The sequence below is a fragment of the Malaya genurostris genome, chromosome 2 (assembly GCF_030247185.1).
Source record: "Malaya genurostris strain Urasoe2022 chromosome 2, Malgen_1.1, whole genome shotgun sequence".
Classification (NCBI taxonomy): domain Eukaryota; kingdom Metazoa; phylum Arthropoda; class Insecta; order Diptera; family Culicidae; genus Malaya; species Malaya genurostris.
Genome location: NC_080571.1, coordinates 349,005,253 through 349,026,296, shown reverse-complemented (window position 1 = coordinate 349,026,296; position 21,044 = coordinate 349,005,253). Strand labels below are relative to the sequence as shown.

At 37.8% G+C, this 21,044-nt stretch overlaps 1 protein-coding gene across 1 annotated transcript in view; it reads left to right on the top strand.

Moving 5' to 3' along the window:
* The first annotated feature begins 603 nt into the window (after positions 1 to 603).
* Positions 604 to 21,044, top strand: part of LOC131432073 (cadherin-related tumor suppressor) — a 317,261-nt gene continuing 296,820 nt past the window's right edge. Inside the window, exon 1 of the mRNA XM_058598123.1 lies at positions 604 to 1,331. The gene's annotated coding sequence lies outside the window, so the exon portion shown is untranslated. The remainder of the gene's footprint in view (positions 1,332 to 21,044) is intronic.

Genomic DNA, 21,044 nt, shown 5'->3' with positions numbered 1-21,044 from the left:
ATTAAACGAAATTCGAATGATTTGATAAACTTGCAAAACTATGAATAATATTCTTTGGTCACAAAAAAATAGAATCGGCTCTACTTCCTGACTAACGCTAACGTTCCTCCACATTCTCTCGCAGACGGTCGAAGTCGGTAGCTGCGAGAGTGGCAACTTTCCGCGAGCTTTCGTACTCGCTCTCTCTCTTGTGGTGATCGTGTCGGAAAGTTTTTCACTCTCAAGCTCAAGCGGGCGTGAAGATAATGTTGTACGCATAAACATCCACCACCACCACACACCTGATTGATACATGATCTCGCGGTAACAAGAATGCTGAGGAATTTCATCGCCAAGTGTCACGATCACAGATGCAAGTGAATCAATGGATTGGTGATCGCGACGACTTTCCTAGCACCAACACTGCTCCATAAGGATATGTTGGTGGTACATGTTGGCCATGTTGATCTCGCAAGATTCCGCAGAAAGGTTTCTTTTCTTATGCAGGATCGATGGATTGCAAGAGAGTGAACAAGAGAGAGCGCATTGCAGCAGCCATCATCGTTGTACAACGTTTTCGTGTGTCTGCTCAACATTTCGCTCAGTATCGGACTGATCGTGAGATTGTGCGGACGGAAGTGCCCAGGCCCTTGCTCGAAAATAGAGAACTGTACATCGAACCAAGACCCGTCATAGAAAGGCCGCCCGCCCCCCTTACCGGAACCGCGCGTCGCGACCCACCTTGGCGGGGAGTGAACTGAAAATAAAAAAAAACGAAAACCGAGAAGAAGTTGAAGAGGATTCCTCTTAATGTGCCAATGTTGAAGGCGCGCAAGACGTGCGTGTTTCTTGCAACGGAGCGATGGGAAGGGCGGAAGGATAAATAAGGCAGGTCCTCGCTTTCGGAGCCCTGGAGCGTTTGCTGCCAACTAGTAAAGAAAAAGTGCCGTACTTTAGGGGGTCTTTCGAATTGTGCCACAGTGCGAGTTGTTTTAAATGTGTGATTTTTTTTTTTAAATTTTAAAATGCGATCGATGAAGAAGAGCGAGTAGCTTTTCGGTTTGTTGTCTAGGCATTTTTTCCACAAAAAAACTAACCCTAAACTGACAGAATATTTCGTTGCAACGAAGTGAGAGCAGGCGGAAAAGGAAGGGAGAAGTGATTGAAAGCAAAACAAGTGAAGAGATAAATTGCAATACGAAAGAATTTAGTGAAAAATCGTTCAAATTGTTTTGGAAGCTCTGTGAGGTGCAATTGGCTGAGGTTCGGAAGCAATAAGGAAGAGAACAGGAATAAAAAACCTATGTCTGGTGTTTCGACTTTTTGTGTGTCGAGAAAATAAGAGAAAAAAGGTAAAGCAAAAGGAAAATAAAAAATGGAGCAGTTAAAATAAGAGAAAAAAAGATAATTTATGAAAATGTATGCAATTCGATTTTGCGACGTGTAACACGTTCTGGATGTTATTATTGCCTTGGCCGGAGCTCTCTGGTTGTGGTGTTCGCTCGTTGAAGTCTCCCAAGTTCCATCACACATCAACATCACCGATGTCCATCTATTTATTGAGTTTAGGCATTCGGCAGGCTGCTGTTGCTGTTGCTACGATGCTACGATGCTGCGATGATGGATAATGTCTGCCAGTGTGGAGACTGAAGAAAGGATACCGTTTCATCATCGTCATCGTTCTCATCATCAAAAACCATCGTCGCATCTTCCACGGTTTGTGCAAATTAAAAATGCGAATTTATATTTTAGTCGTCGTCGATAGCGGACAGATAACAGCTCTCACAGGGAAACGGAACACAAAAAAGGGATAACATAAATATTTAACGCAGCAGACTAGAGCAGAGAGGCTGCTCGAGAATACAGGGGGGGGGAAAATGGAAACCGATGGTCGACGGTGTGTATTTTTGGGAGATCTCTTGAGAGCACCATAAAGAGTCGAGATAAGTAGACGGTCGACCTGGTCTGGTTTGGCTTCGAAGCGGGTTTTTTTTCCTCTGGTGTATTGGGCGGAGTAGAAACGTATTTAGAAGCATAGAAGAAAAGAGGATTTTATTAATTTATTTGATTTCAATTATAATTCTAAAGGCTTAGAGGAGGAAGATCATTCGGTGGAAGCTTTCGGTGCCGTAGCGGGGGCCCTGTAAGCTAATCAGCTGGATACAACGCGTATCAACTCGTAACATCTAGTTGAGATTGAGTAAAGTTTCGATCAAAATTAGTCCCCGTTTTCTGTGGATTAACTCAGCCCCAAAATTTTCGGGCAAACGGGCAGTAACGGTTGTTTAGAGATGACCGACAAAATTGAATGTTCAGGCTGGCATATTTCTATAAAAATAATATGATGTACTGTACTTGTTACTTGGTTGCTTTGGAGTATGCAGTATTTTAGATTGTTGGTCAAGAGATATGAAAACTAATTAGTTATTAGTTTTTATTTATAAAGTTTCAACTCATATAAACAGACTTTTTTGACATGAATAAAAACTTCGAAATTCCCTCTGTGGAAGAGTGCGTAGAACTTAATCGTGAAACGCAGCAAAATAATTCTTTCTCCACGCTGTCAGAAATATGATCAGAAATTATTAATAAAATTCTCAACAGTGTGGGATAACCATGTAGAACTCAACTAAATGTTATAAAAGTTTGAAAACAATGAGGAAAACTCGTCACACGTGGCGGAAAAGCTTACTAATTCTACATTGTTCAATGGTTTGCGTTTACTATGCACCAAAATCTGAACTGTCAAAACTAAGTGAGCATGCAGAGAAGCCAGATCTGCAGATTTGTCTGTAAATCTGCAGATTTCGTACATAGTTATGCAGACATTTTTTGTTGTGCAGACTTTTGAAAAGCTAGTTTTTTGCAGACTTTCGTCAAAATTTACAGACTTCTGAAATTGCTGCGACCTTTTTTTGTTTTTGCTCGCCAAGTCAGTTTAGCGTATCATACTTTATACAGAAATAAAAACATACTTGCTAACTGCAGATTTGTTTGCAACCCTGTCGGAAGATATTTGAAATTTGTACCTGACATCTCTGTGAGCATAATGCCCACTTATACAATTATTTCTGTGAAACACTGTACGCGTATAGCGATGAGGTGATAAGCGGCCCCTCATTATCAGATTCGAATGGATTCCAAATCAATTCCGAATCGGCGAGAAATTTTCATTCGGAATTTCATGTGGAAATCATAATGGATTCCGAATCAATTCCAACTCCAGTGCAACAACCGATTCCGAATGAACCGGTTCGCCTACAACCGGTTGATTCGGAAATCATTCGGAATTGAGTAAGAAGATGCGGACTGAATTGTCAATTCGTCTTCTTCTTCTTCTTTCCTGATTTTGCTGATTTTCAGTTTATTTTTAAACGAAAACATTATATAACTGAATATACAAGTTTAAATCTTCATGTTTTTCGGATATACAGAACTAGTAAATAACCAGTTCTTCTTAGAATCCCAACATAAACTATTGAAATTCGTTGGAAATTAACAAAACGGCCTACCTTAGTCAGCATCATCCATTCCTCTAGCTGGAGTGTAGTGAAATGGCTTAAGTCGCATAAATTTCACACTAACACATTCATAAAATGAGCGAATATTCAATGACATTTAAAATGTCACTGTCAATCAGGTTGATCGAGCAGTCAACTCAGGCGAAAATTCTAGCACTGAACCGATCGAGCACTAAAAAATCATGCAGTCGAGTAAGATTTCATTGCTCATTCCGTCATTTCGATAATGTGGGGCCCTTACACGAGAATAATTTTTGTCATTTTTAATGATGACTAAGTAATTATGTATTTCAAATTTGATAGAAAACTCGTCATTACTGCATCATACACGTTCATTAAAATGATATTATTTTTTAGTAATGACATTTTTAATGACTTTTGAGTAAAGAATGAATATACTAGCTTGATTTCCCAGCTCCTATGGTCGGTAATATATAAAAACCAAAAAACTTTGCGGTCTGAAGTGTATTCCTAGTAACTGATTTATGACCGATATAATCAATGCCTCTGAATTAAAAACTGTCTCAGAAAGTATGGACGCACTTTGATTTTGCTGTAAATAATTCACAAGTGTTAGATATTCAAATTTTATTCGATATACTGATAATATTAGACTACAACAACAGAATATTATTCTCAACAGAATATTATTCGCTACTTAGCCATTGTGGACTAGCTGGCGCACCTTCTTGCGAACGTTCCTCATTAGATTCCGTACATGCTTCTTGGCGACAAGTTTTGACACTTTTTTCCAATCTTTTTCGAGCTGTTGAATTGTTTCATGTTTCCTAAGATGTGCCTTCGTTAATGCCCAAAATTCCTCAATTGGTCGAAGTTGTGGGCAATTTAGTTGATTCATGTCTTTTGGGACGAAAGTGACATTTTTGGTAGTATACCATTCTACCGTTGAATTCGAGTAGTGGCAAGAAGCAAGATCTGGCCAGAAGACAACAGGATCCTTGTGGCTTCGAATCATGGGTAGAAGTCGTTTTTGTAAACATTCCTTGATGTATATTTCGCTGTTCATTGAAGTAGTGGTGATGAAGGGTTTCGTAATCTTACCGCAGCTACAAATTGTTTGCCAGACCATAGCTTTCTTACCAAATTTTTCGACTTCAATCGATGTCTCGGACTGGTTTAACACTTGCCCTTCTTGCACCGTATAATATTGTGGTCCCGGCAACGATTTGTAATCGAGTTTCACGTAGGTTTCGTCGTCCAGGATTATGCAGTTTATTTCCAGCAAGAATCGTATTGTACAGCTTTCGAAGCCTCGGCTTGATCGATGCTTCTTGTTTTGGACTACGTTTTGGTTGTTTCTGCTTCTTATAGGTTCGAAGATTCAAACGTTCTTTAGCACGAAGAACATTTGACTTCGAAGTGCCCACTTTTTTGGCCACATCCCGAACCGAAACCTCCTTCTTTTGCTCGAACGCCTACAGTATACGTTTATCCAACTGAGGGTTAGCAGGACCATTTTTTCGACCCGTTTTCGGTTTATCCTCAAAGGTGTTATCCTCACCGAACTTCCTGATTTCATTTCGCACGGCTTTTTCACTTACTCCTTCCATTCTTGCTATCTTTCTCAGTGATAGTCCGCGTTCTGTGCACCATTTGTAACAAACTAATGAAAACAAATAAACAAATGCACAAGTGGTTAGAGAAGAGCGTAAACAACAGGACGCAGTCATAAAAATTGACAGATTCTGAACCATTGCGAAATGGCAGCGGTTTTTGGTTGCGTCCATACTTTCTGGGACAGTCTTTATGTATTTTTCGGGAGAAATAAAACACAGATAAATCTGTATATCTTGCAACCCTGTTTCGCACGGCATATTTCGAAACGATACCCATATCTGTTCGTTTTTTTTTGCCTGCCAGAATTGTTGCCTCGATAACATTTGCCATTATTTTTCAAACTTATTTCTATAATTTCTCTTCTTACTGTACTTTTCACACCTGCACATGTTCCTGTATTATCTGTACTTGTTCTTATACTTTCTGTGCTTGTTTCTGTACTTTCTATGATCATTTCCGAATTTTATGAACCCTCCTCTGCTACTATTTCTTATCCAATACTTTCTATACCAGTTTCTCTCACTTCTGTGTTTGTTCTTGTACTTTCGGCACTTGTTCCTGCACTTTTTTTTGCATATTCTTTGCCTGTTTCTATAACTTCTACACTTTTTCCTGTGCATTCTGCACTTGTTTCTCATATTTCTGTACCCGTAACTGTCCTGGTGAATTTCGTACCATTTACAAATTATCTTTGGATAAATAATTATTTGTAAAAGTCCACAATCGTGTGATTTCATATCTTATAAGATGCACATAAATGGAGCGTCGTATTTTACACAAATTTATATTCTGGAACATGCAAAATTTTGTGATTTGAAAAATACATGGCTTGAAATGTAATGAAATAAAAAACAAAAGATCGATAGCAACAGAAATTTAGAAGTACTCTACAAAAACCGATGTTGAGAATATTTATGCCCAAAAACGTATGTGTTTTTATATAACTTGGATCGTGGCTGAGCCAATTGAAGACGTTTGGGACAAACGTCTAACCTAACTTACAATTTGAAACAATTCACAAAATTTCGTTCAAAGCAGCCTTCAAAGATATCAAGACATTACTGATGCTGAAGGTGGATTGATTTGCTATTAAGTAGTCGATCCAATGAAACAATATTTGAAAGAATTCTCGCTTTCTCACAATAGCGATTATGATCTTTTATAACTGATATTTGTATTTCACTGCAAATTTCATTCATTCATCATTGAATGTGCTAATACAGCTGTTTTTGGTTTAATGTAATGAAGTTCAAGAAGTTAATTTTTTACTTACAGTTAATGACTACAAATGATGATGCAAATTTTACTTTTTCGGCATTGGTAAAGCTTATGCAAAATTTGAGCCGAAAAAATAAACAAAAAAAAATCGTTTTATTTAATATGGAATTGTTCTATAAGGTTGAAATCCAAACGGTTTTGGTGTTTGAGTTAAAGGTGATCATTTGACTTTGCCAGTTGTGCATCTCAATCCTGTTATCTTTGAATGAAGTTTCAACGCGTTGCGGCACCGATAAAGGCATCCATAGTGAAGATTGATTCACATTTCTGGAATTCTAAGAAAACTTCCATACTTATGTCGTTTTCGCTTGAGAAAACTGAAACTGACCCAGGGTAGTTTCATCAAACAGACACTTTTCACTAAACTCTGTTGATTTCGCACTTAGCAACGGGGGTTTTAGCAAACCTGATATAAAAATCAGGTTCGAAACTGACTCGATTTTCTAGCTTCAAACAAACGGTTTGACAGCAGTTAGGGTGGAAACTGGGTTAGGTTTGCTATCAAGCGAAAACGACATTAATTAAACATGCTGTTCAAAATAAAGAAATACGTGAAACAGGCTCAGTAAAGTATAAACACAAATCAGCTCGTCGATGACAAACGATTTTCATAATAATCTAGTATTCATATTTTGCTCTCCAGCGGGTACACTCTCATTGAACATAACTCAAAATTGAGTGACACACCACTCAAATTCATTAAAAAGTGCACGTACTCTGAACTTGAGTTACCACCTATCTACTCATTTTTGAGTAAGGGACGAAGCTGTCAAAATTTGAGTATATTTGACTCAAAATAAGGAATAAATATTTTTTTCAAAATTTGAGTTTTTTGCACTCAAAATAAATAAATCCTTTTTCGTTAATGTTTATACGAAAGGATTCCCTAATTAAAATCATTCTTCTTTCTTTTAAAAAGGAAGGGTAAAAAAGTGATTGAAAACCGTTCAATTTGACCGTATTGGAGTCAAAATTGAACGATTTTGAAATCCTTATGTAGGATCTCTCACTTAGTATAATTGAAACCACATAATTACTATTGAACACATCTATGATTGATGATTCATGATTTCAAAGGCCGGATCTAGAAACGGTAATGAAAAACGACGTATTCTTGCATTCTTAAATTCGATAAGAATATTTCGAGAATGAAAACGCACTGAACTGCTAGAAGTATTTTTGTTCACTCAAATGTTTGAAAACTCAACGCTTACTTTAATGTATGAATAAATGCGAGAGAACTCATGGCCTTGGTAAATTTTACTCAAATCCATCCTCAAATTTTGACATATTGTTCCAGTTTATGAATTTGAGTAAACGCAACTCAAACCATGAGTTATGTTCAAAGAGCGTGGCAAGCATTGCACAACTCGATATGCGCTAAACAGTCATTGAAGATCTAGTGTGTATTGAGTGGCAGTCACGCACCCAGAGGGGGGGCCCGAAGGGCCCGGGCCCCTCCCGAAATCAAAAACAGATATATAATTATTTAGAAGGCCTGAGGCATGTGTTGCAGAAATAACAAGCCAGTAAACGTAAACAAATGTAATACAATAATAGATCCAGTGGAAAAGTTTGAAGTGTCTGTTAAAAACACCCGTAAGAGGCACACCAAAAATTGGGTACATAAGCAGTCTTCAGTAACATTATTTTTTTACCTTGGGCCCCTCCCGAAACGAAATCCTGGGTACGGGCCTGTTGAGTGGTAAATTTTCCATTCCATACAAAACAATTTTCTAGATTTTCTCCACTTCCCCGGTGGATTTTTTTTATGTAATACGAACAAAAAAAACCCTTCTTAATCCACCTAGTGGTGTGATAATGCCTTTCTCTTCTTTCATAACAGTCTCATGAAAATATGTTTCATACTTTTATTAAATAATTTTGGACACTAATTTTGACAACAATTGATGCAGATTGATTCGAATAGTTCACAAAAGCATGCTTCAGTGTTTATGTCACACAGTCAGCATCATTTTTCCAAACTAGTGCTTGACATTTGCGTTGCATATTTGTAATCAGTGATGCTAATCTAAACTATAGAGAAAGGCAAAAAGCCTTCTTACTCCACTTAGTGGAATTTTCATATATCTTGAAAAATCACCATAGGGGGGAGTACATGAAATTTTCGAAATCGAAAAAAAATTTTTGATGCCAAAAGGCTTAGAATTGCATGAAACGTCGAGATTTAGTGTCATCTCGAAAAAAAATTTTTTTGAAAAAGTCGACTTTTTGGGACTTCTAAATCCTTCTTCTTTTCTAAATCCCAGAAAGTTGATTTTTTCAAAAAAAAATTTTTTTTTGAGGGGACACTAAATTTCGATGTTTCATGCAGTTTTAAGAGTTTCGGCATCAAAAAAAATTTTCGATTTTGGAAATTTCATGTACTCCCCCCTATGGTGCTTTTTCAAGATCGATAATTGTCAAACCTTTACCACCGGGCAGCACCCCTTAAGCATGTCCAATTTAGGTCAAATTTTGCATGAAGGCTTTTTTCGAGGTGCTTAAACTTTTGAGCACTAGAACTTTACGAAAATAGAGTTGATCCCAAAATTTTGGCACCCTTATAAAGGGTGATTTTTTAAGAGCTTGAGAACTTTTTTAAACAATAAAACGCATAAAATTTGCAAAATCTCATCGGTTCTTTATTTTAAACGTTAGATTGGTACATGACATTTACTTTTTGAAGATAATTTCATTTAAATGTTGACCGCGGCTGCGTCTTAGGTGGTCCATTCGGAAAGTCCAATTTTGGGCAACTTTTTCGAGCATTTCGGCCGGAATAGCCCGAATTTCTTCGGAAATGTTGTCTTCCAAAGCTGGAATAGTTACTGGCTTATTTCTGTAGACTTTAGACTTGACGTAGCCCCACAAAAAATAGTCTAAAGGCGTCAAATCGCATGATCTTGGTGGCCAACTTACCGGTCCATTTCTTGAGATGAATTGTTCTCCGAAGTTTTCCCTCAAAATGGCCATAGAATCGCGAGCTGTGTGGCATGTAGCGCCATCTTGTTGAAACCACATGTCTACCAAGTTCAGTTCTTCCATTTTTGGCAACAAAAAGTTTGTTAGCATCGAACGATAGCGATCGCCATTCACTGTAACGTTGCGTCCAACAGCATCTTTGAAAAAATACGGTCCAATGATTCCACCAGCGTACAAACCACACCAAACAGTGCATTTTTCGGGATGCATGGGCAGTTCTTGAACGGCTTCTGGTTGCTCTTCACTCCAAATGCGGCAATTTTGCTTATTTACGTAGCCATTCAACCAGAAATGAGCCTCATCGCTGAACAAAATTTGTCGATAAAAAAGCGGATTTTCCGAATGGACCACCTAAGACGCAGCCGCGGTCAACATTTAAATGAAATTATCTTCAAAAAGTAAATGTCATGTACCAATCTAACGTTTAAAATAAAGAACCGATGAGATTTTGCAAATTTTATGCGTTTTATTGTTTAAAAAAGTTCTCAAGCTCTTAAAAAATCACCCTTTATATACAAGAGCGGTAAAAATCAACGTGTTTTGTCGGTTACGTCACTTATACCATCATATATCTGGAACCAAAAGTCACAACCATTTGATCTTCGAACTTGATCAACGGCCCGACAGTAGCTTTCAAACGAGCCCAAGTTTGTTAAAATCGGATCAGCCATCTCTGAGAAAATTGAGCGCGTTCAAATACAACGCTTTTTGTCGGTTACGTCACTTATACAATCATATCTCCGGAACCAAAAGTCACAGCCATTTGATCTTCGAACTTGATCAATGGCCCGCCAGTAGCTTTCAAACGAGTCCAAGTTTGTTCAAATCGGTTCAGCCATCTCTGAGAAAATTGAGCGCGTTCAAATACAACGCTTTTTGTCGGTTACGTCACTTATACAATCATATCTCCGGAACCAAAAGTCACAGCCATTTTATCTTCGAACTTGATCAATGCCCCGATAGTAGCTTTCAAACGAGCCCAAGTTTGTTAAAATCGGTTGAGCCATCTCTGAGAAAATTGAGCGCGTTCAAATATCTTCGAAAAGTGCACACACATACACACACACACACACACATACACACACACACACACACACACACACACACACACACACACAGACATTTTCCGATCTCGTCGAGCTGAGTCGAATGGTATATAACACTATGGGTCTCCGAGGCTCCGTTCGAAAGTCGGTTTTTCCAGCAATTCTAATACCTTTCTATAGAGAAAGGCAAAAACATTTGTAGATCGGGCCACGCATGTCAGAGAATATTAGCTACACACACTTTTTCCGCTTATTTAGGGTTGTTACACTCTCATTCAACATAACTCAAAATTGAGTGACACGCCACTCAAATTCATAAAAAGTGCACGTACTCTACACTTGAGTTACCATCTATCTACTCATTTTAAGAGACGTTAAGAGACGAAGCTTTCAAAATTTGAGTAAAAAATGGAAAAAATATTTTTTTCAAAACTTGAGTTCCTTATACTCAAAATAAAAACATATTCGTAAATGTTTATATACAAAGTCATACTTCTTTCTTTTAGATGGAAAGCCCAGGAAAGTGATTCAAAACCGTTTCCTTTTGTTTGGAGTCGAAATTGAATTCTTGCATCCTTAAAGTCGATAAGAATATTCCGATAAAGAAAACGCACTGAACTGCTAGAAGTATTTTTTTCACTCAAATGTTTGAAAACTCAACGCTTACTTTATTGTATGAATAAATGCGAGAGAACACGTGGCCTGAGCAAATTTTACTCAAATTTTGACATATTGTTCCAGTTTATGAATTTGAGTGATCGCAACTCAAACCATGAGTAATGTTCAAAGAGCGAAAGTAGAGCAAATACAGCAACTAGATTCTATTTGGAAGATCTATAATAGAACAGAAACTGGAATAAACGTAATCCCTAGCAAGCCGTCCTAGTTTTATTTATTAGACCAGTTCTTCTGTCAAATTTAAATGTGGTCTACGATGCCGTTCTATTTTTTGTATACTTGAAACACGAGTAAAACACTGCTGGGGCTGCCAGGTTTTTTTGTTATAAAATCCAGATTTAAATTTTGTACCTGACATAAATTATGCATCTAGAACTTGAACATTCCTGAACAAGGTCGCGCGGATTTCACGGTTTTCGTGGATTTCGCGATTTTCGCGGATTAAGCGTGGTTTCTGCTCAGATTTTGATGCGATGGCGTGGATTTCGCATTAAAGAAGTATATTATAAACATTATTTCACATTTGTGAATCATTTTTTTTGAGAAATAAGTTCGTTACATTTTTTTGAAGCTTGTTAGTTTTATGAAACCCCAAAAAATTAGGGATGGGTGAACGTCTCAACAATTGGTCGAGCTGGCCGAATTGGAGAATTTTCACCTGATAACACCTAAATTTACAAGAAAGCGGTTCTAGAAAATGTTTTCTTCAGTAGAAAAAATTTCGATTTAATGCTCTCCGATTTCGAGTGGTACAAATTGCTATTTCAGCAATCATTTATTTTTTATTTTAAAGATATTTTTATTCAGGCCTATTTGCGTACAAGCTTTACGTGGCCGAATTAGCGGATTTTTTAAATAAAGAATTTTTTGAAGTGGATCTCGTTGTCACTCTTTTTCTAGGAGGAGAAGAGCTTTCATTTCCCTCTTGCGAGGGTTGAGGGACACTTTGTTCGTGGCTCGTCTCGTCCTCCATTGCCGCATCGGTGGTTTTGTTGTTGATTTCCGTCTTCTTTTCGTTTTCCTTGTTGTTCGCAGTGGCGAGCTCGTTGCTAGTTGCTGTAGAAGCGCCTTGTTGTACATTGGTTGCAGTTGTTGGTTGGTTTGATGGTAAAACAGGAGTACTACGCTCACTAGTTTTCGTTGTTGAACGGTTGACCTTGTCTTTGGTTGAAGATGTTCTTTTCGCAGTTTCAGTGCAATTTCATCTATCATAAATCAGTTTATGAGTTTATGTTAATATTGTATTGTATTGGAAATAGTGGTCACGAAGTAGTTTTAGCTGAGATTTAACAGGCACCCGATTTACAGGCTGATAAGTGCTTAAAATTTTGCACCGTCGTTTACCCAGCTAGCACACTTCAATGCCAGTAATTTTTATGAAACATGGAACAAGTTGAAGACACATTAACGTGCATTATAACTGCTATGTAACCTGAAAAGCGTGAGAGGCGAAGCTTGTGTGACTTACTGAGAGTTGCCAAACAAGTTCGTTCTCATAAACGGATATTTTATTTGATCCAGTCTTCCGTTCCGTTCAAAATTTTTAGCCAAAGATTTGTATTCAATGATCTAAACTGAAATATAGAAACTGAAATATAGAATTCATGTTTGTTCAATCCCACTATATATACTCAAAAACTATGTGCTACTCGATATTTAAGGTGAAGTTCATCATCGTACTTAATGAAAACGTGCGCGCCTTCAATATTTTGGGGTTTAACACATCGACAAACAATGAATATTCATAGTTTTATTCCCGTCATATGCATTGTATTCTACGAATACCAAAATATCACGTTGAAACTTATTGTAGCATACTATGATGAGATGTGAATTCGTAACATTATTTTGACTTCGTAGTCACCATCATAATCCGGCGTGTTTCGTTTTGTCTTCCATGCGGCCAGTATGTAGCATATGTTTTATTTTCTTTTTCTATGGAACCAATGAAATTTATGACTTAGGTAAAAAGTACATCATTTATTTTTTCAACTTCTAGTATGACAGAAAAAGTTCACTCTTTTAGTCGGGTACTCATAATGTACACTGCGACATTCCAACGTGGCCCAGACAATTCTGTGCATTGATCGCAGTAACCGATGATTTTAAAATGATCACGTTTGCAGTCGTTACGCGAATATTTTTACGGCAAATTAAGGGACGATTTAATTAATGTTTTTATTTAGTTAGACAGCCTGTAACAGTTTTTTTATTATCTTTCGTAATATTTGGCAATGTGGTTCTTCTATGCCTCTTTCTTGTGCAAAAATAACAACATTTATCACTGAAGATAAAGAATCAAACAATGCTGTGAAATTATTTTAACCATGGCCTAGCAGATGGATAAGCAAAAGCTAATTCGAAGTGACTCAAGTTGAACTCAAAGGTAGGTTTAAATAATGAATGTTGTTTGAGCATCTTCCTGCAGTCAAATGCCAAAAGGTGCTCAATTTAGTAGTTGCGTTATTTTTGTTTTTGTTTCTGCTAACTTGTCCGTTGGCCGCCATCAAGCTTATAAGAATTAATTATCTGCACTGGCCGCTAAAACAAGAACGAAATCCTTACAGTTAATAATTCTACCGTATCGATTTCAATCAAGATTTTCCTTTCTGCCCTTTTGCTTGATGGTTCCAACCGTCACGCACTGATAGATTCATTTTTTTTCTAGGAACAGAAATCCCTTGTCAGGTGAAACCAAAATATCAATTTCAGTTCGTTTTGTTCTATAACTAAAAACTACCTGCTTTGTTGATCAGGTGTGGCTATAGCAACCGATCTTCTGCCCGTTTACACGCTACGAATAGCACACGAAACGACGCGGGACGAAAAAAAAACTGAGCCCAGAATTTATTTCCCTAATTCAATACATCATCGATGTATTGCCGAGTTTTCCTTTGCGCACGCATCCTGAGAATCTTTCCGATGTATTTTTTTTCTTAAACGAAACGTCATATATATTTTGATTCCCTCGTGATTGGTGGCTCAGGACGTGGAATCATTTGTCGCCCCCCGACCCCCTTGGGACCGGTAGGCTTGGCAGACGCGGGAGGAGGAATTAAAAATTTTCGGACATTCCACCGTCGTTGCCGGAGTTTGCTGCCGCCGACCAGTAACCAGAAGCCATTCGAACTGAACGAAGATGAAGAAGATCCGAGCAAAACAGTAGAAACGAAATCCCTTCAAATGAGCCGCAATTTTTAAGAAGTTTCATTAGTATAAATTAAGAGAACATAAAAGCCAGTTTTTGTATGCTGCTTGGCGGGATTTTTGCACGCCGTAGCAGCCGGACTGCGCGCGGCAGACGCTGTTCTCCCGTCCGTCCCGGTAAAATATAATAAAACATCCGACATGGTCTCTAGGATAAGATAAGAACGTCAACCGTCCACGTATCGTATCGAACACGGGCGGCTGCAATGGTTGGTGAAATTTGTTGAACGGACCGAGTTTTCGTGTCCGCGGCAATGGAAGCCACAGACTCCTTTTCAGGCCGATGGCGGGAGAAGTTGATTCCGAGACTGTTTTTTTGTTGTTGCGGCTTTGGAGTTTTTTTTATCATATAACGTTCAACTAGTGTTTGTATTTCGTTAGAATACAGATTGAGCACGGCAACGTTGCCAGATCTTGCGGGAGGCTTGCAAGCATAATTTTCAATATTTTTCAGTTGTTTGAGCAAACCGTTTAAAATACATTGTTCTTGTTTTTTATATGAATACATCTTACTTCACTATTAATTTATTCTCTTGGAAAGTGATCAGTTTTTGATCGTGAATATCTCTGACGTATCAATATAATTTTTTTCACGTCTTCAGAGATATATGATAATTTGTGATAGAATTTGCAGTAGTATGATAACCTCAAATAACTCGAAATTAGATGCTTCATTCATTGTAGCCTGCGTATTTGACTCATTCAGTTCAGAGTTCAAGACCAGTATTTTTGTTCATTTCCAAAATCCAGATCTAAAATTCAGTTCTTCGTCCTCGTTCTGAAGATGAAACCGATTTTCAGAACTTGACTCTAAGCCGGAATTTTGGAAACGAAATCTGGATCCGAGATCAGGATCCTGATTCCAGACTTGGACTTTAGAATCAAATGTCGGAAATGAATTCTGGACTTGGGTCTGAATCTTGGATCTGAAATTGAGGTTGACCAGAATTCGATAACAAAAATTTCGCCCGGAATTCAGATTTAGAATTCGGGGTTCGGAATACCGAAACTGAAGTTTTGGAACTTCAAACCGGAATTCAGGAACAAAACTTAGATCCAAAATTTATTCAGATTTAAACTGCATTCCAAAGTCCAGGCTCTGAATTCAAGACCAGAATGCAGGGCTAGAATGTGGTTCCAATCTTCAGTTAAACATTTATAGAAGTGTAACTGAATTTAGGAACTAAATTTCTGGATCTGGATTATAGCACAAAATTTCTGAGCAGAATTCTGGATCCGAGTTTGAAAACTGTATCTTGGACCAGAATTGTGTAACTTAAATTCAACTGCGGATCAAAATCCAGAATTTAATGCAAAGCCAGTATCCTGTTCAACAATTCCTAAACAGAATTCAGTTGCCGAGTTCAGGTACAGAAATCAATTCCACTATCTAGCATCGAAATTGAGTTTCATAATTCAGTTCTAGCCAGTGGCGTCTCGTCCTCATGTGCACAACCGGTCGAATTGAAGGAATGAACTGCGTCCCCAACCCCATCCAAATGCAATTATTTTTTTGGAATCTTTATTTATTCGTTGAAAGCAGGTTGGATCGCACCGAAATTTCTTATACATCAGACATAAAATTTCAATTTTGCCTCGAGGCGCCACTGGTTCTAGCATTCGGTTCGATTATTCGGTTCGAGAATTCCAGGTTCAGAATTCTCACTCTTTAGCATTAAAAAAGATTTAAAATAGTGCCGAACTTGTCGCAAAGAAATCTGTGCTGAATCTAATGAAGAACACCAGCAAGTCTAAAGGGTGTACGGAATCAAATCTGTAACTTTTTATCCTGTGAGTATTTTCAAATCGAATTTTAGGTGATACTAGTTCAATGTGTAATATTTGCATTGTGAAAGTGACGGTAGCAGTTTTGCAATCGTTACGACAATGGAGCCGGAAGAACAGCAGCGGCGTCTGATAATTTAGCGCACGTATTTTGAAAATCCGGATCTCTCTCATCGTGTCATAGGCAGGATGCTGGGAATGGCACAATTTACGGTATCTCGTGTTTAAAATCGGTACAACGAACGTTTAACCGCTGATCGGAAGTATACCTTATGATCAAAAAAGAACCGGAATTTTCATTTTAAAATTCCCGCGCTAGTCCAATCGGTAAACTTTTATTCTCTCTACGTTGGCAACACTTTTATACACATTCTGTCAAATTTTGACGCATATCGTATGATTAGTTTTTGTTTGGCGTCTATACAAAGAAGTTGAAATATTTTCGTGTGGCGATTTTTATAATGGATGAAAATTTAGAACAAAGTGCGTGCATCAAATTTTGTGTTGCAAATGGATTTAAGTGTTCCGAAACGTTGAAAATGTTAGAAAAGGCCTTTGGTGAATCGTGTCTAGGAAAAACACAGGCATCAACGCTTCATGGTATAAACGCTTCAAAGGTGGTCGAATAAGCTTGGATCATGATGAGATTCCTGGCCGCCCAACAACACCTGTTACTGAAGAAAACATTTAATCGGCGAAGCGATTGCAAAATCGTTCTGTATCGATTATAGAGATTGCTGTGTTTTTGGGCATCTCTTATGGATCAGCCGAACACATTTTAACTGATGTTTTGGGTTTAAAACGCGTCGCTTCTCGGCTGGTGCCAAAAAAGCTGAATTTCATTCGAATACGGCGTCGTGTTTATGTGGCCAAAAAGATGATTTCCAACGCAGATAGTGACCCCACATTCATCGAATGCATCATAACTGGTGATGAGGTGTGGATCTATGAATATGACGTCGAAACCGCACAACAATCGACCGAATGGCGCTTCGAAGGCGAGCCGTTGTTCTAAATTTTCATCCATTATAAAAATCGCCACACGAAAATTTTTCAACTTCTTTGTATAGACGCCAAACAAAAACTAATCGTACGATATGCGTCAAAATTTGACGGAATGTGTATAAAAGTGTTGCCAACGTCGAGAGAATAAAAGTTTACCGATTGGACAAGCGCGGGAATTTTAAAATGAAAATTCCGGTTCTTTTTTTATCATAAAGTAAAAGTAGTTAGAGTGAATATTCGTATAGTAAAAACATCACAAGCGGGAAGTTCAAGCTTTCAAGCTGAATCCAAGCAGTTCTATTATAGATGTTGTGAAAACACTACACAGCGAAAACATATGAAATTTACAGGTGACTCAAATACACATATGACGCAATTTATAAGAACGTAAACCGTGAAACGACAAAGTCAAACATGCACCTTTCAAGCAAACAGGTATATTTACGTATTATAGCACATAAAAATATGTCAGAATGCATTAAATATAAGTTAGATTTACTGTAAAATTTAGTCTTTTTTGACTTTGGTCGGTCTCAGAAGACGTAAATTTACGATGTTTTCTAGGTGTAAACTTTCGTGCAATATGAGAAAAAACGTGAAGTAAACCTCCAACGTACAAAGTTCAAAAGCCACCGAATTGCACCGAATTTAAATGAAAAGCTATGTTGAGAAAATTACGTGCACGGGAGGCACCCAGATGTAAACAAAACCGCATTATCTCATTATGTATTATGAGAAATGCACGTGAAAGCGAACTTCCTGGACTTTTAAACTGCTCATCATAGGTTTGATTTCCCAGAAGACTTTGGTAAGCAGAATACATCAAATTCATAAAAAAATACATGATTTCACAAGCAATTCGCTCATGTGGATAGCGGAGCATTCCATTTGTGACAGCCGGGACGATCAACGGGAAGGTATAACACATGGACTGAAAAGTCCCGGGCCTAACACATAGATGGCGCTAGGTTAATACTAACCTTTAAAAGACAGCTGTTAAAATTTCATGATATGCTATTCATTAGTTTGTGAATTATTGTGCTAAGAGTGACGATACTTTTGTTATTTCCCGTACACTGGATTAAAACAATTACGTATTTTAATTTTACACTGCTTCTTGTTGAGAAAAAATAATGTTCAAGCAAAGCAATGGCTTGAAAAGTGTTATGGAGACTCCGCTCCATCAGAAACACCTTCAGAGACACCGATGGTGCAGAACGCAGTGAACGTCCAAATAAGGCACCAGAAAACATAAAAACCTGTTTTAATCCACCTAGTGGTGTAATGATACCTTTTTCGTTTTCATTTTCTCCTGTATATTACAGCAGAAATTCCCCGAAATACTACAATTTGAAAAAGTTCAGAAAATAGTTTTGAAGATATCTGTTCCATAATACTGCTACATTGATACACTACATTTGAATGTAAGTTAGTGAAAATCTATTCAATCATATGTGAGAAAGTGAAGTGAGCTTCATTTTATCACATTTGATTATTATTGTCGGTACTTCCGAAACCGAGAGCTGGATATCGACATAGTGACATTCGGTTCATTCAATCATACACTAACATGAACTACACATTTATTTACGGTTCTCTATGACGATTTGAATGTGTGAAAAAATGTACCGGTAGTCGGACTTGGATAGAATTCAGCAAATCATTTATGGGACTATCAATGGTTTATTTGGTTACAGAGTCGCATGGTCGAGAAACTAGAGAAAATCATTGGCCAATATAAAGAGGTAACTTATGAACAAAGCATTCCTGAAATTGACGTTTTCATACTGAGCACCCTATCTCCGGAACCAGGAGTTTGATCCGAATGAAAATTGGGATATTCTTATGGCATCTTAAGTGAGTGGCATTATTTTCACATTTTTGGTTCGAATCACCCTGTAATTCCGGAACCGTAAGTTGGATCCAAATTACATCCAGGAACTTTGTATAGAACCATGAGACCTTTGATTTGAATCTAAGTTTGTGGCTGAGCCGATAGCCATCTCCGAGAAAAGTGAGTGACAATATTTGTCACACACAAACATTTGCTCAGCTCGTCGATCTGAGTCGAATGGTATACGACATTCCGCCCTCCGGGCTTCGGTCCAAAAGTCGGGTTTTGAAGTGATTGTATAGACTTTCTATATGAGAAAGGCAAAAATACAAAATCGTTATGATCGATCGAAAAGAGAAGTTACGTGAGTCTGCTGACATCGTCAAGATATCAAAAGAACGTGTTTGCTCACTGTTGACCAAAAACGAGAATGTTGATAAGTTTGAGTAGTGTTTAAACGTAACAAACCGCTCCCACATCCACCGTATTCGCCAGATTTAACTCCCAGCGACTATTGGCTGTTCACAGGTCCGTAGCAATGCTCGCCGGTAAGAAATTTTGCACGAATGAAGAGGTTTCCGCTGAAACTGAGGCCTATTTTGAGGCAAAAGATAAATCGTTCTAAAAACGTAGTATTGAAATGTTAGAGCGGTGCTGGAATGATTGCGTTGCTCTTGATCGAGATTACGATGATGGATAAAGTTAATTTTGAACCGAAATATGGTAACATATAATGCCAATGAGTTCAACTTCGTGCCGAAGGACTTCGATTCTCCGAACGTACCGGAACCACGGCCGATTGAGAAGTACTGGGCCATACTGTTTGAAAACCAGTAGGAATAAATTATATGGGTTGAGCATAAGCGTCACGAAATTCTAATTATTTGGAAGCATGTGGTTTGCTATTTAACTCAATGTCAGTCAAATAGCAAAGTCTTGGCATTACATTCCTTTTGTGGAATTTGGCCTTTCTGTTTCAACAGACTTCGCAGCCGATTCTTAGTGTACAGAATCATTGCATGGCTAGTACTATGGATCCTACTGACACTAATGTCGTTTTCGTTTTTAAATTGCACTACACTGGTGTAGCGAAAGCTGCACTGAAACCGTTCGTTTTTACCAATTGCACTACACCAGTGCTACACTTTTTCTGCACCGATACCACTGGTGTAGCACTCATCAAAAGTTTGGTGTAGCCCTGCGCAATGGAATCGTTTATTGTAGTCAATGGTTACTGTTTATGTTTTCGTCATTTTTGTTCGTTTATTCATGCCTCAGTGTAGCACTGCACCGGTGTAGTGCAAATTAAAAACGAAAACGCCATAAGAATCCTTCCAGGTCGGGGCTCGAACATACGACAACTGGCTTGTAAGACCAGCGTCCTATGCATTGAACCGCCAACCCGGGACAAATAGTGGAAGTATTGATTCGAAATCTTTTCCACTAGGTGGATTTAATGTCAATAATTTTTTATGTGGAACACATTTTTATTTTCTATATAGGGGTGCAAATCAGAAACGCACGGAAATATACACGTAGAAATGTGGTCGGGTTTGAAACACTTACAGTTCAGTATATTTTGTATCAATTATTAATATTATTTCATTATTTGATTGGAAATATTGCTAAGATTCGATTTGACTGTATCAAGCCAAGTGTTTGCACGGAATCTATAAATAGAAGCAAAATTATAGCTACCGTTTCAGTCCTACGCGTAGCATGCTAGAGGTAGGTTGTTGCTTGACAGCAAGACAAAAAGTGCCATAAAACGATTTGAAGCTTTAATTGGTATGCTCTGATGAAATTTCATGTTATGTCGTTTCGCATGTGAAATGTGTAACTTTTCCAGGATAAAATTTGAGTGCTTAAAATTATTTTTCTAATTTATGTAAGATGAACTCGATTGATAATGAGAAAAAGTTTATCGCTTCAACCGTAATCGCAGAGTGGTAGAAACTTGATGCTATAAAAATAACTGCTTTCATACAAAACTTGAACACAAGCTTGGCGAAGAGAAGCCTAAATATTGAAATCCGTATCGAAAGTATGTATATAGATATAATTGCATACATTTGGGATATTGGTGTAATTTCGTCGGCTATAAAACAAATACAAATCAAGACAAACAATGTTCGGTGTTGGTTCCTA